This window comes from Onychomys torridus, chromosome 7, assembly GCF_903995425.1.
Source record: "Onychomys torridus chromosome 7, mOncTor1.1, whole genome shotgun sequence".
NCBI lineage: Eukaryota > Metazoa > Chordata > Mammalia > Rodentia > Cricetidae > Onychomys > Onychomys torridus.
Genome location: NC_050449.1, coordinates 61138326 through 61153168, shown reverse-complemented (window position 1 = coordinate 61153168; position 14843 = coordinate 61138326). Strand labels below are relative to the sequence as shown.

The 14843-nt window shown below is 45.7% G+C and overlaps 1 protein-coding gene across 2 annotated transcripts in view; it reads left to right on the top strand.

Annotated features, from left to right (window-relative positions):
• Tln2 (talin 2) overlaps window positions 1-14843 on the top strand; it is a 423718-nt gene that overhangs the window by 83690 nt on the left and 325185 nt on the right. The window lies entirely within an intron of this gene.

The following is a 14843-nucleotide window of genomic DNA, read 5'->3' as shown; positions in this document are numbered from 1 at the left end:
TTGTATTTCCTTTAAACCTCTTCTGACCGTACAGAGTTTCAGAAGTAATTTATAGCCTGTTGAGATCCTGAATGCAGATACATGCTCATAACAAGAGGGTACTTTCTCACTACTCGTTTCAGGTCAGGATGTCAGCATTGCAAGCCTTCGGGCCTGTGTATGAAGAAGCATTGATATGGCCAGACTGGCCACTGGCTCTCTTTGTTGTGCCTGAGTCCTGTCCCTCCTCTCCCCTCCTCTCCCCTCTTTCCACCTTGGGGGAGTGACCCTAGTGAAGTGCTCTACCCCTGAGCTCTACCCTAAGCCTTCCTTTTCCTTTTGAGACTGGGTCTTGCTAAGTTGCCTAGGCTGGCCTTGAACTTGCTTCATAGCCCGAGCAGGTCTTGACCTTGTCTCTCTTGCCTCCGCTTCCCTGAGGACTAGATTACAGTTCCCATGTCTGGCTCTTGTTTTACTTTAAAATGACAAAGTGCAAAATTCAATGGAGTTATGGAAGAGTCTGTTTTCAAAAAGTCTGTGCCCATGGGGGAGGGATGTTTTAGATGACCATGTTTTAGCTCGCCAAGGCAGAGAGAGACCCAGCTTATTCTTGTTAGACCACAGGACTCTCTATCTGCCTCTTTCTCCTGCAAAGGAGACATGACCCCATGCTTTCTCTCGAGGGCTGATGAGACAGTGTGCTGTCACCTTGCCACTTCCCAGACTGAGTTGTCACTCTCCCACCTACGGCTGCAAGCAAGGCCTGCTTCTCAGTCTCTACCGTCCAGACTCAAGGCGACTTTTATCACGTCATATCCTAGCCTGTAGGCTATATCACATGTATGGAACTTCCTCTCCCTGGGAACCTGTAAGCACAAGAAACTCTGTTTGTTCCCCGAATGTGACATGTTGAAGGATCTTTCCCTTCAGAGCCCTACTGCACTGCCTGTGGTATGCAAGGTATACCTCTGATACTCTGCCATCTAAAGGGGACAAAAGGGAGTTGAAGACCCTCTCCCTTCAAGAAGGAACCTGTTCTTTCTATTCCTGATGGCTGTTTGCCCTAATGAAGCTTTCCCTCTGAACTGGAAGTTGGCTCTCCCACTTGGCAGCCCTGTGCCTGCAACTCCCTTAATAAAGCTTTGCTGAAGTGATATTCATTGCAGCCTTCCTTCTGCAGACCTATAACATCTCTCCCCCTGCGAAATAATTCTGTGTGAGAGCCATAGTCAGTGAGTGCACTGCCCCTGCATGTGCAGTGCTGTGTGAGAGTCACTGCATTCCCTCAGCATGTGCAGTGCTGTGTGAGAGCCATAGTCAGTGTGTGCACTGCCCCTGCATGTGCAGTGCTGTGTGAGGCCATAGTCAGTGAGTGCACTGCCCCTGCATGTGCAGTGCTGTGAGAGAGCCATAGTCAGTGAGTGCACTGCCCCTGCATGTGCAGTGCTGTGTGAGGCCATAGTCAGTGAGTGCACTGCCCCTGCATGTGTAGTGCTATGTGAGAGTCACTGCATTCCCTCAGCATGTACAGTGCTATGAGAGAGCCATAGTCAGTGAGTGCACTGCCCCTGCATGTGCAGTGCTGTGTGAGAGTCACTGCATTCCCTCAGCATGTGCAGTGCTGTGTGAGAGCCATAGTCAGTGAGTGCACTGCCCCTGCATGTGCAGTGCTATGTGAGAGTCACTGCATTCCCTCAGCATGTACAGTGCTATGAGAGAGCCATAGTCAGTGAGTGCACTGCCCCTGCATGTGCAGTGCTGTGTGAGGCCATAGTCAGTGAGTGCACTGCCCCTGCATGTGCAGTGCTGTGTGAGGCCATAGTCAGTGAGTGCACTGCCCCTGCATGTGCAGTGCTTTGTGAGAGCCATAGTCAGTGCGTGCACTGCCCCTGCATGTGCAGTGCTGTGTGAGAGTCACTGCATTCCCTCAGCATGTGCAGTGCTGTGAGAGAGCCATAGTAATTGAGTGCACTGCCCCTGCATGTGCAGTGCTGTGTGAGAGTCACTGTATTCCCTCAGCATGTACAGTGCTGTGAGAGAGCCATAGTCAGTGAGTGCACTGCCCCTGCATGTGCAGTGCTGTGTGAGGCCATAGTCAGTGAGTGCACTGCCCCTGCATGTGCAGTGCTGTGTGAGGCCATAGTCAGTGAGTGCACTGCCCCTGCATGTGCAGTGCTTTGTGAGAGCCATAGTCAGTGCGTGCACTGCCCCTGCATGTGCAGTGCTGTGTGAGAGTCACTGCATTCCCTCAGCATGTGCAGTGCTGTGAGAGAGCCATAGTAATTGAGTGCACTGCCCCTGCATGTGCAGTGCTGTGTGAGAGTCACTGTATTCCCTCAGCATGTACAGTGCTGTGAGAGAGCCATAGTCAGTGAGTGCACTGCCCCTGCATGTGCAGTGCTGTGTGAGGCCATAGTCAGTGAGTGCACTGCCCCTGCATGTGCAGTGCTGTGTGAGAGCCATAGTCAGTGTGTGCACTGCCCCTGCATGTGCAGTGCTGTGAGAGAGCCATAGTCAGTGAGTGCACTGCCCCTGCATGTGCAGTGCTCTGTGAGCACCATAATCAGTGAGTGCACTGCCCCTGCATGTGCAGTGCTGTTTGAGGCCATAGTCAGCGTGTGCACTGCCCCTGCATGTGCAGTCCTGTGAGAGAGCCATAGTCAGCGTGTGCACTGCCCCTGCATGTGCAGTGCTATGTGAGCACCATAATCAGTGCACTGCCCTGTGTGAGAGCCATGGTTACTGCTTTCCCCCTGTATGCTTTGTGTTTGAGTGAGCTCCATACTCCCTGCACTGCCCTGTGTGAGGCCCTAGTCACTGCTTCCCTGATGCATGTGCAGTGTTGTGTGAACGCCATATTTTGCTATCTTGCCTGTACCTCAAGGCTGGATGTCCAATTTTCTTTCCCATTCACGAACCCAACAGCAGGACCAGTGTTGTTCACAGAGAAGATGCAGTGGGGACACAGAACTACTGTGACTAAGTACCCAGAAGCATCTTCATTCCAGCTAGCCTGGGTATTCTGATGTATTTGATAATTTTGTCAAAAATGCTGTGTCCAGTGTGATGTCTAGTCAGAATTCTTTGTCATTTGGGACCCTGAAATGCAAGTTTCTCTCCACTTACAACCAAACCAAACCAAACCAAAACCAAAACAAGCAAACAAAAAGAAAGCTCGCAGTTCTAAGGAAAGGAAAGAATTAGAATTTGCAGAGTTTGTCCTTCCTTGCAGAGATTTCATGCCCACGTATAAATGCTGTTAACTATTAACTTTATATGAGGGGAAAATACTCTTCAGCCGACATCAAGACTAAATTAAACAATGCCTCCACAAGCCTTTGTTCTGAGGAAGTGTTTCTACAAACAGTGTTAGTCTTTGTGATAAGGTTGAAACAGAATGTGTCATAGACCATTGTGTAATGACTACATATTGCTTTTTATGATGTCCCATATTTTCAAATACAGTCACCCTTTCTCTCATTCCTGACTACGTTTTGCTTATTTGTTTTGAGACAGGATCTCATTATGTGGTCCTAGCTGTCCTAGAACTCTATGTAGACCAGGCTGGCCTTAAACTCACAGGGATCCCCCTGCCTCTGCTTTCCTCGTGCTGGGACTAAAGGCATGCACCGCCTCACCTGGCTCCCTGGCTATCTTTTAAATCTTTTCTAGCCCCATCTTTCTTTTCTTTGATCAATATTGTAATTAACTTCTTTGGATTTTGATTTGTTTTATTTTCAAGACAGACTTTCTCTGTGTAACAGTCCTGGTTGTCCTGGAACTTGCTTTGTAGACCAGGTTGACCTCAAACTCAAAGATCCGCCTGCCTCTGCCTCCAAAGTGCTGGGATTAAAGGCGTGCGCCACCATGCCTGACTCTTTGAAATGCTTTTTTTTTTAACAGACTGAGATGGTTACGTCTGTAGAATTTTAGGGTCATAAGATTAGTTTAAAATTTTTTCTCTTAAAAATATAAAATGTTCCCAGATGTGGTGGCACATGCCTTTAATCCCAGTACTTATTAGGCAGAGGCAGGTGGACCTTTCTGAGTTTGAAGCCAGATGAGTCTATATAGTGAGTGCTAGGCTTACCAGGGCTACATAGTGAGATCCTGTCTCTAAAAATAAACAAACCCCTACAAATATAAAATGAGTGTCTCCAACCAAGGACTCTTGGTAGCATAAAAGGTAACTAAACTTAAAACCATTGAAAAATTATTTTGAAAACTAAATATGAAAAGTCTAAAACTGTCTAGCAAAGTTTTTATTTGTGTGTATGTATGCATGTGCGTATGTGTGTGCATGTGTGCATGTGTGCGTGTGTGTGTGTGTGTGTGTGTGTGTGTGTGTGTGTGTGTGTGTAGCTAGAGATTTTCTCTCCTGGTCCCGCCAAGCCCCAGAAGTCCTGTAGCCCACTTATAAAATAAACACACAGACGCTTATATTATTTAAAATGCTCAGCCATTAGCTCAGGCCTACCATTGTCTAGCTCTTACTCTTATACTTAGTCTATTTCTGTTAATCTATATGTTGCCACGTGTTCTGTGACTTTACCTGCTGCCTTTACATGATGCTCCCTGGATGGCATCTCCTCTCTGTCTTCCTGTTCTCTCTATTCTCGTCTCTGTTAGTCCTGCTATATTTTCTGCCTGGCTACTGGCCAATCAGTGTTTTATTTATCAATCAATCATCCACAGTATATGTGTGTGTGTGTGTGTGTGTGTGTGTGTGTGTGTGTGTGTGTGTGTGTGTATGTAGGTGCAACCCTGCCTGGTACTGGGGTTACAGACATATGTCACAGTGATAGACTTCTAAGTGGGTGCTGGGTATCCAAATCAGGTCCTTACGTTTTCTCAGCAAGTGTTTTACCCACAGAACCATCTTCCCAAGTCCTGTCTGCAGAGTTATCTAGCCAGCAGACCTTTCAGCCAAGCAGCTTTTTCCATCTTGTGGTCCAGCCTCCTAGACTTGCCCAGCCCTTTGCTGTAAGCTCCTTTCCAGTGTTTGGTGCTATCGATTCCGAGAGATTCTTACACCCTCCTGCTCAGACTTCTGAGAGGGAAAGTTAGAAGAGCGTGAAAGCTTCTTCTGTCTTTGCCCATAGAGGCCTGGCTTTCTCACCTCATGGCCCAGTTTTCCTCCCTCCATCCTGGCCTGCAGAGACACTCCTGTGAGTGCTGGCTTTGCTGGTCTGTAACATTTGCTGGACATACATTTCACCAAGACATTGTCATACTGCATTGCTGTTCATCAGGCCTCTGTGACAGATCCCATATCTAACGGGAATGATAACTCTCCCTGGGGATGAGCCTTGCTGGCCTGCCTAACCCCCCCCCCCCCCCATAGGCTGCTTCCTGCTTTGCTGTTCTGCGTGCTCTGTCTGGTCCATCCTTGTATCAGTATCCTTAAAATAGACCAAGTTCTCTTCTATTATTCATGGTTTATTCTCTTGGTTTATTCATGTCCACTTTAAAAGTGATGCCCCCTTCTCTGGATTCCTCTCCTGTGTAGCTCCGGTGGGCCTGGGATTTAAAGTGAATAGAAAGTTGGGCTGTCAGAAATAATGGCTTCTCTTTCCTTCCAGGGTGGCCTTGACCTCCTTCTGCAGGAGCTGCTTCTTGCCAGATGTTGGTAGAACAAAGAAGTGGGCGTTCCAAATAGGCTCCGCCCTAACAAACCCCCAGTGTCAAAAGCCTCCCGGCTTTGGCATGGTCTTATTAGAGAGGCAGCATAGTATTAGGACAGAAGCTGTCTCACCCAGATGTAGTGTTCCATGGAACTATTTCTGTGATAAAAATACCCTCCCTTCTCAGAGCAGAGGCAATCACTTCAGTATCTCCTGCTGTGTAGCAGGGAAGCCGGGAGCACAGCACCGGGGCCTGCATTTGGCACTGTGTCCTTTGGCCAGCTGTGTGGCTCCCAAGAGACTAGTGCAGTTGTACAGAATAAACACGAGGGAGAGTGACCTGGGGAGGAGGAGGTGATCTTTAAGCAGCTACTGAACTTCCAGCCCTGGCGTTAGCCTCCCTGCCCTGAGATAGTGCTCTGCTGCTGCTGTGGCTGCAGGGTCTGCAGTGGGGAGGGTGACTCAGAAGTTTGGGTGAATCAGCTCTGCTGATTTCAGGACGGGAGCAGGGGAAGAGTGAGTCAGCCTGGGTTGGGTGGGGTTCCTGGGGTTCCCTGATGAAGCAGATGTGAGCTGATGCCCAGGTACCTGTCTAGATCATTAGGGTCTGCTGGTTGGTTACATGATAACTTGGGATACATTTTATATTTTCAATTAGTTAATTTTTATTTATTTTTTATTCATGCGCAAGCACGTGTGTGTGTGTGTGTGTGTGTGTGTGTGTGTGTGTGTGTGTGTGTGTAGGTGGGAGCTATTTACCTTACTTAAAAATATGTTTTATTCCTTTATTTTGTGAGTGTGCTCATGCACACCTCACAGTTCATTGTAGAGGTCAAAGGACAACTTTCCAGAGTTGATTCAGAGATCTAACTCAGGTTGGCAGGCTTGCTCAGCAGTCACTTTTACACACTGAGCGGTTTCACCAGCCCAGATTGCCTTGCTTTTCTGAGATAAGGTCTCTTCACTGGGACCTGGGGCTCACTGTTTTTAGTTATGCTAGTTGGCCAGCAGGCCTCAGAATCCTCTTGTCTGTGTTCACCTGGCACTGGGGCTATATGTGTCCCTATGTTTGGCCTTATACTTAGGTTCTTTGGATCAAACTTAGGTCCAACAGTCATCCAAAGCTCCTCTGCAACATTGGGGCATCCATCTTCAGCCTACAGGCCTAGAGTATCTGACAGATTCTTCTATAAAGCAGGGATTTTGAAGGACTATCCTGCCTTGTTTTGGCGAAGTTCATCAGTCACTTTCCTGTGTCCAGCAGAATATCTGGCAGACTCTTCTGTGCAGCAAGAATCTTGAAGGATTGTCCTGCTTTGTTTTGGCAAAGTTCAACAGTCTTTTTCCTGTGTATTTTGCGTGTCCCATCTGCACAGCACATTGTCAGCTGTCAAAGGCAAGAGCGGTTTCTTTGCCCAGTGGCTAACCTTGCCACAATGAAAGCAAACTCCATAAGAAGTTTCTTCAATGCCCATCATCTCTGAAGTAAATTGGTACTGCGAGAAGCAGATGTGTCTCATTGTCATGAAAAGCCGTACGTTAACAAAACATATTAAATGCCATATTCTCTAGGCCTTTGAAAGGCTTGAAGACCATCTATCTATCTAAAATATATCTCTATATGATCTGTAAAGCACACCTAACATATCTATAATTATGATTGTTATAAATGACTAACCAGTATTCTATGTGCCTGGTTATCCTATATAGTTTAGAATAATAGCTTTCAAAAATTAGAACTTCATCCTACATTTCCAAATGAACTGTATAGGCACAATGCTGCAAACAAAAATAGAAACATACATACAATATGTTGTAATTAAAATAACCTTAATTTTTTATCAATATTCATAAATCTTTCAAACGAGTAGAAACATATATACAGTGTAACAAAAATAACTTTAAATTTGTATCAATATTCTATATTCCCCTAAATAATAATAAACATCCATAACCCACCAAATAACCAAAAACCACCCACGCTCCTCTTGGAGATATGGGCATAGTTTTCTCCATACTGCTTCCTGCTGTCTATAGACAGAGTATCTTTAGGGTCCCAGAGAGAAAATGAGATAATGGCCAAGTTCTGGGGAGACCAGGAGTAATTTTTGCTGATAATCACCTGTCAAGATTCAGGAGGTCTCACCTGATCAAATCTGATCCATATTAACCCTAAAGGAATCCAAAGCCTCTCATCTTCTGTGGGAACAAAACTCCAAAGCATTTTTGATTTCCATTTGACAAATAAATTTTTACTTTTGTAAAGTGAAGGCATTCCTAAAGTATATAGGCTGATTTATTTCAACAGTCCCTCTTTCAATTCCAGGTCTCTTTGCAGCTGTCCTTTGCTTTTCAACAATAAAAACAAAAACAAAAACAAAAACAAAACCCTCAAAATGAACACAATAACATACAGGATCCAGACTCCCTGTGTATTTCCCATCTTACACGGCTTTTTTCTTTTTCTTTTAGTCTCTCTTTAAAGACTTTATTATTTTTAAACTATTCATTTCTTTCTATGACTTTACCCTTTTTCTAAAGCCTACGCACATTATACACTATACTACACTATAACCTGTTTAGAATTTTTTTTCTACTTGGATCTCTCTCTCTTTTTTTTTTTTTTTTTTTTTGTGGACCTGAGGATCGAACCCAGGGCCTTGCACTTGCTAGGCAAGCACTCTACCACTGAGCTAAATCCCCAACTTGGATCTCTTTTATTTCTTAACTTTTAGCCTTTTTGATTACATGAACAAACTTTAAACTGCTAAGCAGCATGGACCTCTGCCTGGGGCTTTGGTAGCTGGCTCTGCCCACTTTTCAGGCAGGAAAGCAAAACCTGTCAGAGGTTCATGCTGAGAACTGCGTTCAACCTTCCTAGAGTTCTAGAATGCTGATGCTTGCACTATGGCATACATTTTTACTTAGGCTTTTGTTCCTACTTAAGGTACTAGCTGCTTAAGGGCTTGCTGACTGGCAGAAACTGTCTAACTAAAACTTTTGAAAAACCAAAAAAAAAAAAAAAAAAAGTTACAGGGTTTCTCTGTATAACTCTAGCTGTGCTGGAACTTGCTATGTAGACCAGGCTGGCCTTGAACTCACTTAGATCTGCCTGTTCTGCCTCCTGAGTGCTGAGACTAAAGGTGTGTGCCACTGCTGCCTGATCCCTGGCTAAAACTCTTAAAGGAACCGTATTACTTTTGTTTTTATTTTTGTTTTCCAGCTTTCTAAGGCCCTGGGGATATTCGAGCTCCAGGTTGGTACACCAAAATGTTGTTTATTTTTTACTCTTTTTTTCTTTTGGGGGGCCTGCCACCCAGCTCCCAAATAAATCACACATGGAGGCTTATTCTTAATTATAAACACCTAGCCTTAGCTTGGCTTGTTTCTTGCCAGCTTTCCTTTACTTATCCCATCTACCTTTTGCCTTTGGGCTTCTCCTGTTCTCTTCTGTAAATCTACTCTTACTCTGTGGCTTGCTGACCCCGGGAGTCCTTTTTCTCTGGCTACTTCTCTGTCTCTCTCCTCCCAGATTTCTCCGATTTATCCTCTCTGCCTGCCAGCCCCGCCCATCCTTTCTCCTGTCTTGCTATTGGCCGTTTATTCTTTATTGGACCATCAGGTATTTTAGACAGGCAAAGTAACACAGTTTCGCAGAGTTAAATAAATGAAACATGAACCAAAGTAACACACCTTAAGACAATATTCCACAACAGATGCCAGGAGAGAACTGAGCTGTTGGCCTTCTCCAGAGTCACCTGCGTTCTTTCCCGAGTACCCACTCCTCCATCTTTGCGTCTCCTTGTGCTGTCTCTTCTGCTGACCCTGTTTCAGCTTCACGTCTCCCCTCGACCGTGGGAAAGGCTTTGATGGTTCCCTGTGCCTGTGGATGGATATAGGATGTTCTCACCCTTGCAGGGTCCTTACATGATAACTCCTGCAAATCCCCTTTTGTCAGGATAAATGATGTCCCCATAGGTTTCAGAGCTTAAGATGGGAACGCCTTTGAAGTCCATTTTCTGCTGGTCAAGTGTAGTAAGTAGTCCACTGTTGGTAGGAAAAGCAGGCACAGGGACCCCAGTATCTCCTGATGGCTTCTCATGCTCTGCTGTGTTGTGTGATGCCTGGTGAGCGACTCCCTTGTAGACAGCGGATCCCTTCATGGTAGACAGTTTGACCCTAAAAAGGAGGCCGTGGGGCCCCGGGGAAAGCTGAGAGAGCTCTCTTCCTATGAGGAGAGGGCGGATCCCACTGCAAGTTCCTCTGCCCTGAGAGACTGTTCTATTCACAGTTCACAGTCGTGGATGGGAACAGAGGCAATCCAGGCAAGCGCACAGTGAGGCAGAAGGGGGGTGGGGATGGGAGCTGCTGAGGGCCAGGGCAGTGCTTTGTAGGCTCATGGTGTTGCCACAACACCTTCACACAGACCACCAGGCGGATACAGTGGGGAAACTCCACTGTGAGAATCACAACAAAGTAGCCAGAGTTTATGTGTGTGTGTGAATTTGAATAATTGGTGAGTGACTACCCAGTACTGCCAATGAAAACAAAACTTGAATGAGGCCAATTTTCAAATTCTGTCTGATGAAACGTAAACAGAGTGTTTAGGAAGCAGCCACACTGCCTGAGTGATTATCTTCAGAATACAATGCTCAGCCAAATGGCTCCTAATTGATCTCAAAATATTTACTGCGCCTAGCGCTATGTGTGATCGGTTCCTATTGAGTTGTTGATTTAGCCCCCCAAAAAGACAGTGAAATATGAATATTCCAAGACTAACAAAAACAACTGTCACAAATGAGGTGTTAAAAATATAAATACAAAATGCACAGCTCCTTGACAAAACAAGAATGTGCACATGAATCCTCTTTTCTGCTTCTCTTGAGCTCAGAATTTGAAGTCCCAAATATCCCATGAAACTTTTCATGATGCTACTAATAATTGCAAAATTGTCATTTCAGAAACCCCGGCTTTTTACTTTTTTTTTTTTTTTTTGGCTCCCAGAACACTGAATACCCCAGCATGGTGGTTTCAGAACAGGTTTATTGGTCCAGGGAGGTGGCTCAGTTGGTAGAGTGCTCATGTAGCCTACATGAAGTCCTGGCTTCCATCTCCATCGCTGTATAAACTAGTTAGGGTGGCTCAAGCCTGTTACCTCCCAGCAAATAGGCAGGAAGTACAGAAGTTCAAGGTCATCCTTGAGCATTTCGGTTCAACCTGAGATATGGGAGACCATGTCTTAGCAAACAAAACAAAACTAAGAATCAGGCTTGTATATTTCCAATTTCCTTCCTTTTTGTGTCTCTTCCCCTTACGTGTTTAGCTGTGTTACTAAAGTATAGAAGACAGTGGAACTGAATGAGAGGCATGGTGACTTTCTTAGAATTCCTGCTGTAATGCTGGCTGCTGTATTGAAGGATACTCAGGAGACCTGTATAGGGCTGGTACAGTCATGCCTGTAATTCCAGTACTTGGAAGGACCAAGTGGGAAGACCTAGAGTTGGAGGTCTACCTGGTGTACTTGAGACCCTGTTTTTACAACAACAAAGAAGGACCTATATAGCATGATATCAAGACCCCTGTCAACAGTCATGTGAGTACCATCATGGAGGCAGGACCTCCTGCCTTTCTTTAGGCAAGCCTTCCTATGACCCAGCCCCTGAGAGAACCATGGAACTGAGTTAATACTCCCTGATTCCAGAACACTCCGGCTGTAAGACTTCACTCTGGGTAGGCTTGTGTGGGAGAGTAGGCAATGGCTACCTCCACCTTCTAGGGTCCCAGTGACAAACCAAATTTTGATTTTACTAAGTTCTCCCTGGGGAACCAATGAGTTTATTGGACTGATCTGCAGAGCTATGATGGTTGAGGTGAGTGATCCCAGAGCACCTGTACTTGAAAGCTTGCACCCAGCATGGATGGTGGCTTCTCCTAGGGCACTGAATACCTCAGCATGGTATTTACACAGCTGTACAGAATGAAGCACCTTCCTCTACTCTTTCCCAGCCTATTTGCTCTCCTCCTCCTCCCAGAGCCTGTAAGACCTGTGAAATTAAAGCAGAATTGCATAGGAGGCGTGGCTCTGGTGAGGGTTCCCTCCCTCCTTCTCTGGGGGAATGTCAACAGCCCACAACCCCCCCCCCAACCCCCCTATGGTGATCTTTTGTAAGGAGCACAGCTGATCTGAGCAGATGAAGATGGTGGTAGTTTGGCTCGGAGGACAGACCTGTGCACCAGCTCCTGACTCGCAGAGCCTGTGAGATAATGTTTATTTTAAGCCACTCCACTTTGGGGTAAGTCTTGGCCACCCTGGTAGTAAGCAGTAGACAAGGTGGTTAGCACTTTTGCTGGCACAGGTGTGGTCAGACTCCCAGCACTGAGTCAGCCTTAGGGATGTTAGCATTATTTCGCAGCTTGGCTTTTTAAAGAGATGGCCCCCATAACAGACATGTAAGTCCCACCCTTCCTTTGCTGTATGTATGCCTTGAAAAGACAGTTACTAAGATTAACTTGATTCATGGGCTCATTTGTTTCTCAAACACTTTTCTGTTTTTTTCTGGGCAGTTGTTAATGCTTGAGCTTACTGGTGTGCCTATCTCTATGTGACTCTGTGACTCGGAACATGTGCTTACCCATGCCCTCAGAGGAATCTGTGGTGACAGGAAGCCTTTGGCACATCCTAAAGACAGCTGCTTGGGAAAGTAAATACACCCAGGCTTATGTTCCCAGAGGATGTGCCTGAGTTGGAGTAAAAATCACAGGCATCCCTGGGGAAACCCCAATAGGAGACTGTCTGTCTTCCTTCAAAGGGCGTTAGTAATTTCTTATCTTGTGTCTTAGGCCCAAAGTAGTGCTCCAGGATTGCTGTATGTATGCCTTGAAAAGACAGTTAATTTTTAAAGACAAATGGTTTGCTACCCATGAAATTCATTCATGAGGAAGGGGATTTGGCTAACACTAAGTATTTTTTTCTCTCTCTGCCTGTGTGTGTGTGTGTGTGTGTGTGTGTGTGTGTGTGTGTGTGTGTGTGTACATGTGTATAGAGGCGAGAGGGTGGTATTGGCGATCTTCTGCAGCCCCATTCTACTTTCTATATTGAGCCAGGGTCTCTTGCTTGAACTCGGAGCTTGCTGATTTGGCTAGCCCAGCCGCACACAGTAAACCACCCGGAGGCAGAAGACAGGAGCGACAAGACAGCATCGAAATCAGTCTTGAGGTTTCTAGAGCAAAGGCAAGGCAAAGCTTGGGGCTGGCTAGTTAGTGATGTCTGTGTGTTTTGGTCTGTAGAACTGTGATGGGGCCAGTCTGTAAGCCTGGTTCGTGCTCACGAGGCTGTGCCAGGAGGGTGGTGCGTTTGAAGCCAGCTTGGGCTCTATAGATGTGGAGAAGGGTCTTTAATGTAATTAACCTTGTGGTAAGCAGATACAACAAAAGACAAATTGAGGGATGGAGAGATGGCTCAGTAGATAAAGCATTGTCACCTAATTGTGGTGACCAGAGTTTGGATCTGTAGAACCCATTTCTGATGAAGATGCATGTGGCAGCCTGTCTATAATCCCAGCCCTGGGAGACAAGAGACAAGGCCAGGCTGGGATGCTTAGATGCTGTTGGGATAATTTAGCTAGCTAGACCAGCCAAATGGTTGAGCCCCCAGTCCAAGTGAGAGAACACTGCCTCAACATGTAAGGTGAGAAGGATCTGGAAAGGCATCAAACATAACCTTCTGGCCTCTGGTATGCACATATACATGTATGCATGCATGCATGCATGTTCACACACACAGGTGCACTCTCTCACATGTGAACATGCATGCACATATACTACACACACATATATGTCTTAAAAACAGAAAAGAAGTTATAGACTGTAGTCTTGCAACAGATGGGTTGGTGTTATCTGTGGCTGGAGAGTTCTCCAAGGTCATTGCCACTTTTTAGTGTGTGGTACTTGGAGGTTTCCCAACAGTTATGGTGCCTCATTCCCTGCCTTCCGCCGGGAAAGGGGCTCTCTACCCCTCTGTGGAAGGTGTTCTGGGTGTGCTTGTCCTTATTCAAGAAGGTGCTTCTGGGTAGCTGATACCTCTTCTTACTTAGCAAGTAGCCTCTGGGAACGAAGTGGGGGCTTCTCTCCAAGCTTCCGGTGTGCAGGTGTGCACATATATAGTTTTTCATAATGCCTTAAATGTCTAGCTTATAATAAACTCTGAACTAGCTTGTCTTCAAATGCTTTTCATAACTTTTACTTGTTATACATGTATACATACCTCTGGGATTTGAAAAAAATATTCAGACTTGTAAAAACTTTACTACCTATTTTAAAAATGGTATCTGGTGATAAATGTCTTCTTTTCTGATTTTTCCCCCTTAAATATTTAAAGATTTAAAATGTCCCCAAATTGCTGGGGCTGGAGAGATGGCTCAGCACATATGAGCACATAGTGCTCTTGCAGAGGACCTGGGTTTAGTTCTAGCACCCACATCAGATGGCTCATAAATAACCTCTTGTAACTCCAGTTCCAGGGGAATCCGGTGCCTCTGGCATTTATGGGCACCTGTATTCATGTGTGTGTAGAAACACTTAAACATAATTAAAAACAAGATCATCTTTAAAAAGTCCTCAGATTGGGAAGTTCACAGTGAAAACTGTTTTTCTTTGCAAGTACATTCTTATTTTACATTCCTCCTTCTCCTCCTCCCAAACTGTTGATTTCTGTCATGGTGGAATTTTTGTAATCGCAGAATTCTACCACAGAGGACTGTTATCATTCTTATTGCTGCAAAGGTCCTCAAGGTGATGCTTCAAGAGAGGTGTAGTGGCTCAGAGTGCTGCTGTGGCATTCTTTGCCATTGGTGACATTTGAGAATCGTAGTGTTGGTATTTTCTTCCTGGTTAGCTGATGGAGACTGGGGGGAGGCTGAGGATGCAGCTCCGTTGGTACAGTGCTTGCCTAGTATTCAGGAAGACCTGGACCAGACTCCCAGCACCGTGTACGCCCCATAGGGTGGCTCATGCCTGTCATCCCTTGCATTGGGAAGAGGCAGAAGGCTCAGGAGTTCAAGGTAATGCCTGGCCTGCATGGAACCCTGTCAAAAGAAAAAAAGAAAGAAAAAAAACTTAGCCCCCTAAAGAGGAAAAAATCCCCACGAATCTGGAAAGAGCTAATTATGTGGATTCCTGTTCCCCCTGCCTTCTTTGGGGGGCTGAGTAGAATGTTTTTAGCACATAGCTGGAGAGCCAGAT